Source organism: Paramisgurnus dabryanus, chromosome 9 (genome assembly GCF_030506205.2).
Source record: "Paramisgurnus dabryanus chromosome 9, PD_genome_1.1, whole genome shotgun sequence".
In the NCBI taxonomy this organism is placed as follows: domain Eukaryota; kingdom Metazoa; phylum Chordata; class Actinopteri; order Cypriniformes; family Cobitidae; genus Paramisgurnus; species Paramisgurnus dabryanus.
Window position 1 is genome coordinate 34,429,911 of NC_133345.1, and position 6,635 is coordinate 34,436,545.

Genomic DNA, 6,635 nt, shown 5'->3' on the forward strand with positions numbered 1-6,635 from the left:
ATTTTTGCACAAGTTTTAATCAGGTTTCCTGACTACACACTGCTACATAAATATGTGCGCCATAGGGAACACATGTAATTATCCAGAACTTCCTCTGTTATGCCGAAACACATATTCACATACCAAATGAGATTAGCATGCCAACGACTCGTAACGCACGTCACATACATTGAATCCGCTGAAGACCCATTACCTCCCTCTAACATGGAAGACAATGGAGGAGATATTGCTACGTGATGGAGGCGAACGTATTATAAGCAATCAACACTGTAAACCGCAGGTTCCCAGACAAAGCAAGCAATTTACTCAGAAAAATGGGATTTGCTTTGCTTAAACGCTTATGCTGAAATTACTACTGTATATGGAAATGCATTTTATGAAAGTAAACGTTGCAAATGCTATTAAAGATTAGAGCTGCTGTGGGTTCAAAAAAAAAAAGTAGATTTGTAATGCCTGCAAAAAGTTTTAGGCCCTTTTCACAAGTCATCGCCTTGATGGACATCTCATTCAGTGATATCTGTCAGGTTATTAGGATTCTATACATTATTTTGATCTGGGAAACATGAATTTTTCTGAAAATCTGTTTGTATACAACTTCAATTTGTTATGTCACTTTTAATGTAATACATTAAGTGTCTCTTTGGAGTGTGACCTCAGCTTTTATCTCCAACGGACGAGGGTTGTGGACTCGCATTCCCGAGTCACTTCAGATCCCCTATTAGTGATTTCCTCATGTGTTGAAGAACGGCCAAACATTCATATTTAATCACTATATCAATTTTTAAACTCTGGAATCATATCCCCTTCTCTGGTGTGAAACATAAAATCGGAAATAGAACCCTGGAAATATAGGGGACCTCTGTTGAATTCCTAAATCATGGTTTCAAGCCCTGCAGAAAGAATCCTGACCCATGATGCTAAACAAGCACATGCTCTAAATGAGGTGTGGACAGTGTGTAATGAAATCTTGTCTTGTAGTTTTAGTAAGGAATAATTGACGACAGGCCATTGAATTATAAAAAAATAATGCACACAACGATGGTAATTCGCATCGTGCCGTTACACCGCAGGTGTGCATTATTTTCAAATAATTCAAAGGACCGGAGTCAATTATTCCGCTTATACATGGATATCAGCTGACGACACTCACTTGTCTTCCGCCATTTTGAGGACCTGAAGTGGTCGCAAAAGAACTAAAAGCTATGCCTTCAATATGCTGTGAGCATCAAAATCGCAATTTTAACAACACTAAGAAGGCTCAACACAACATGATATTTTTCTCGAAGTATCGCTCGCCGCCTTCTTCCCAGTCAAGATGTATCGATCTCCAATTGCGACGTAAGGAGGGAGGAGAGTAAATATTGATATCTCCTAAAGCATAGTTCCATAAAAATGCACGGATAATTTGTTGTTTTGTCGCAAGTGAAAAACAATATTGACCTTCTAGTTGAAAAAGGAGCCTCATATGAGATTCATTCATTCACATTCGGAAATCGATTATTTACGTCTGGCATAGATGACGAGAGGACATCATTACATCCAAAGTCAGTTGTACAAAACCTTTATTTTTAGTAAACTCCGTGTACACAAACAATGTTCTCAATGCTTGCGTTCATGTGTAGAGATCCAGGTGATACTTCGAGCAAAGTTTCATGTTGTGTCGCGCCTTCTTATGTTGTAAAATAGTGGTAGTTCGGTAGCAGCGGACAGCGGCTAGAAGAACACATCAGGGATCGAGTAGGCATCACACCCTAACCAAGATATATTTTTTTAAAGTAGCGTTTATTTTCATGACAGTCGAGATGCGACATGTTGTCTTTCGTAGCCGTTTACTGTATCCGTAAGAATCATAGACAGTAAAAGATAAGAAATCCGTAAATTGTAGCAAGGTAGCCAATGCTTGTCCATAACCTACTGATTCTTGGTAGGTCCTCAAGATGGCGGCATGAAGTAAAAGGTCACATGACTGAAATCCATCTATACCACGGTTACCACAAACATTGCTCTTCCTTCTTCTTTAGGAAACCAAAACATTTGTTATGTTCGACAAGGTACAGTATTTGTTCAAGAGTTCAGTTTAGCCACCAGTCAGACCATTAAACAAACAGAGACCGGAAGTTAAATGTAATTGCATCACTGCATGTGCGTCCAATGAAACCATCTGTACAGATGAACATTTTGTGTTTTCTTAAGCTGTTTGCCATCATTTATTCCAGTTACAGTCAGATAATGATTAAGGGTGTTTTCACACCGAGTTCGTTTGAGCCCTCCAAACTCTCTCTGTAAAAGCGATACCGTCTGAGTACAGTTCGCTTTTGGGTTCCTTTGTGGTTGGATTTCTTTTTGATATTTGAAATCAATGAGGTCCCAGTCCACTTTGCGTGTCGTGTCGTTCTTACGAAGTTGTGATGTGAACAAGAAAGGTTCTGAAAAAAAGAACTGGGTCCTCTTTTCAGTACACTATATTGTAAACACCAAAAGGACTGAGGTCACATTCAGCTAGTTCCTTTTTTTGGTTCACTTTAAGGGTGTTTTCACATATGTTGGTGCCACTGTGGTGCGGCCTCGGACCGCACCAAAATACATTTTATCATTTTTCAGTTAGTTCGGCCCATGTTCACATATGTTGTTTTTACTGTACTGGAAACGCCGCACTGTACACCATGTGACAACGGTCAGCGCTGTCATTGGTCTCTGACAGCTCTTAACATCTCATGACCACCCCCCACGACAACCAGCCTGACAGGAAGAGCGACGCTAGCAAGATATGGAGATAAACGATGCACGTCTTTGCGAAGTTTCTTTGCTTTAACGCGAATTTGCGCAACTGTTCTATTAAAAGATTGCGTTGTTTGTTGTTAACCCTAAATATAACACCCGGCTCACGTCACGACGGAAGCCCATTGGATCAAACATGTGGAGAACTTCCTGTATTTGGTTCGGCCCGAGGTCGAGCAGGGTTCACTCCACAGATGGGTCGCACCAGAGTTCGGTGGTTGTGTTCACACTGACCCAAACGAACCGTACTTGGACCGACACGTCATTTGGGCCGACCTAAACAGTGTATGTGTGAAAACACCCTAAGTGAACTGGGTTTGGTTCTTTTCAAATTAACTATATGTGAAAACACACTGAGATGTCCCTGAACCACATGATGTGGGTTCACAGCCACAGCTTCCAAATGCAAATGTCACACTTAAAATTAACCCCAGATCTTTAACATCCTTCATTTATGGGTAAATTACGTTACAACTACAAAATGTGTCCATGAAACAGCTTTTGCGTCAACTGGCCCCTTACTTTGGCCTCTTTAAAAAGGTACATGTACACAGCAAAATCACTGGTGTTAAAATAACACCCAGGGTGTCAAATTTAACACTTGAAAAGTGTGTATATGTGTCCACACTACACTGTGTTAATTTAGTCAAAAGTGTAGTGTTAATTTAACAACACTCATTATATGTTAATTTAACACTCAATATTGTTAAATTTTACACTTTGTTCAACACTATTCATTGTTGTTTCCACACTACACTGGTGTTGGCACAGAAATACAGTGTTAAAAATTAACACTCCTAATTTAAGGTCAACACCAGTGTAATGTGAATTCAACAATGTTAAGTGTTAAAATACTGATTAATAGCCACTTTTGTTGCTAATGGGTTGTTTCTATAAAAGACAAATGACAAGAAATATTGCAAAACCTCTTTTTATTAAAGTACATCACATTTAATATTTACATTGATACACACAACACTTTGCATTTAATACTGCTTATTTAAATACCTCAGCTACAATTAGAATACAGTATGGAATAATGAAAGTTATCTTATACCACAGCGCAGGGACATGAAAACCACTTATTATAAGGTCTTTAATATATCAAATGAGTAAAAAAAAATTAGCCACCCTACTCAAAACTTGAACATTAAAATACACTGCAATTACCTTACTGGCAGGCAGAAATGCTTATCCTTCACAATACTAAAGATTTTTCCATAACAAAACAGACATTTCAATTCAAAAGACGTTTCATTTTTCTTAAATACGTTCCAACCTGGTATTTAGTTCTGTAGTTGTTTTACTCATGATGTAGTGGAAGGCTGCATCAGTGGTCTTCATCATGGAGGGAATGGCTTTTTGGTCCAGAATGATGCAAAAATTCTGGATGCAACTTCTGTTCCCAACGCAGAGCAGGCAGGGCTGTGCTGATCCATCCACCTCAAAGCATGGATTGATGCTCATCACCTAAGTGTTTTAAAAGAGTGTATTTTATGAATGTATTTGATGTGTATTTATGAACTTGTATGCATTTACATGGGGTGAACAATGCAAGCAAACTAACTGCTGAATAAATAACTAGAACAAAATACTAAAAAAAACGTACATAGCACAATCAGTAGCTTCAGTTGCACATTGACCCTCTCCAGTCTTTCTTCCTTTCACAAATGAAAGGCAAGAGGTGAATGAGCCAGGGAAGAGCTGCCACATCACTGTCCCGTCCTAGCAAAACAGAATTTAAACGCCATGAGTATACAGTTAAACTTTAAAACCGTAAAAGTAGCAAACCCATGTACACTTACCATATTTAAACTCCTGTTGACCAGACAGAGGGTCATCCATATTGTTGTATGTTGGCTATTTTGCAATACATCACCTCAGCATATTTCTGCAGATTTTCAAAGACAAAAAGAGTCAAGAAAATACCAAAAAGTGTGCAGTTTTAACCGTTATTTGAATCAAAATCATCTCAGTATAATAAATCATGTTAGAGACAGTGTACAGTACAAATGTACTGTGTGTACTCACATAACTAGTTGGTAAGCTCTTATCCTTCAAACTGGGTTAAGGAATAACAGTTCCAGAATTCATGGGTATGCCGTATTCAAATATAGTCTGGTAGGGTCCTATCACAAAAAATGACAATAAAGACTCTGAAAACTCAACATTCTTTTTATATTAAAAACAGCACTCAAGACAATATGAATCTTCATTTATACATTTTCAAAATAGTAATCAATTTGATTGCTATTTAATATGACATCAATAGCAAAACGATGTATGAGAAGATAATATATTTTTATTAAAGTTGGCAGCAGGTCATGTGAGTTTCTTTCCAGATTAATAATAACCATAATATGTACAAAACTACATATACTAAAAAGATTGGTTAACTGTTCAGTTATGTCAAATAAAATGATTTATATGTATAAATATATAAACTTACCTTCTGTAATGAATTTATATAAGTATTAGCAGTCGTTTCTCATTGGAAGTCATTCATGTCAGGTCTGCTTTAATAAACTGCCCTAAAAACAGCATCTCGTCTGAATGATTTGAAGCACTCAGTGTGAACTTTCACCAAACTAGCATCTATAATGACAGAAAAAAAACAAACGTTCACGTTAGCCTTACACGTTTTACACTTTTGTATGTATTTGCCATTTGCATCTGTCTGACATCTAGCGCCACGAAAAGCTTACAACACACAATGCATCCAATCCAGCAATCTGTGCATACAAATGATGATATATTGTGAGGTTTTGGTAAAATTAATTGTTGGTTTGGCGATATTTCCCCTGTTTGCATACATCTTAGAAAAACACATGACGATGCGGTTGCGGTTTTCTCCGTGTTTTTCAGTAATTTGAATAATTAACCGATATCCGTGCACTCACGTGCATGTAAACGACCTCGTTAACTCACGGTATCTAGCCTATATGATTACCTCATAACGAGCATCATATGGTGAATAAACGAGCTTTCATTTAACTTAATTTCATACCTTCAATTTGTAGTGCATGTCGCGTTTTATCATGGTTCAATTCTTTCGTTCATATCTCCTGTTAATATTATCCTTCTTGGTTTTAAACTTTTAGCTAGCAGTTTAACTTTATACTAAACTAACAAGGGAACAACGTAACACAAGGTAGCTCTGATTAAACTGAACCAAATAACGAACAAAGGGGAAATAAAATGGGAAAAATATCTTATTTAGGTTTTTTGGCATATGGCTGCGTAGAGTCAGACAGAGAAATAACAGTTTAATTTAGCCAAACCATGTGAATATTATGAGACTGATTTACCTGATCTCTTCAGTCCTCCTGTGAAAGAAAATGGCGGTAAAATCCCTGACAGGAAATGTTTAGTGGAGGCGTGGCTTGATTTACACCGCTCAGAGTGAAATCTGATAACACCCTTGTTTTACACTGACACTGTCGTGAATATAACACTGGCCTAGCAATGGCAGTGTTATTTTATTACCAGATAGTGTTAAAACAGCATCAACACTGTGTATTTAACACCATCCCTGAAAATTTAACACTGGTGATTTTGCTGTGTAGCTACATAGCTGTAATACCTAAATGCTTCAGACAATTGAATGAATATTGATACCCCAGTGTTTTATGTTAAAGATTATGGGGGGTCCCTAGCTATGCACCCCCCCCCATCGTTTTAGGGTCGCCGAAAGATGTGAGTCTGGATCAAAAGTCTTTGTTGGTCCTGGATCAACGCTTTATTTAAAGAAACCCCAAATTATCCTTAACTAAAATTATCCCTCCTAAATTAGTAGTAAACGTTTAAGAATATATAAAAAAAAAACTCCTTACCCTAAATATTACTAAGATAATAAG

The 6,635-nt window shown here is 37.4% G+C and overlaps 1 long non-coding RNA gene across 1 annotated transcript; it reads right to left on the reverse strand.

Annotated features, from left to right (window-relative positions):
- Window positions 1-3,329: 3,329 nt before the first annotated feature.
- On the reverse strand, window positions 3,330-6,344 carry LOC135739812 (uncharacterized). Its single transcript, XR_010529038.2, has 5 exons — window positions 5,228-6,344; window positions 4,810-4,907; window positions 4,584-4,669; window positions 4,388-4,503; window positions 3,330-4,248 (listed from the first exon to the last, which is right to left on the reverse strand). It is a non-coding gene; the product is annotated as an uncharacterized lncRNA (long non-coding RNA).
- Between the last annotated feature and the right edge of the window lie 291 nt (window positions 6,345-6,635).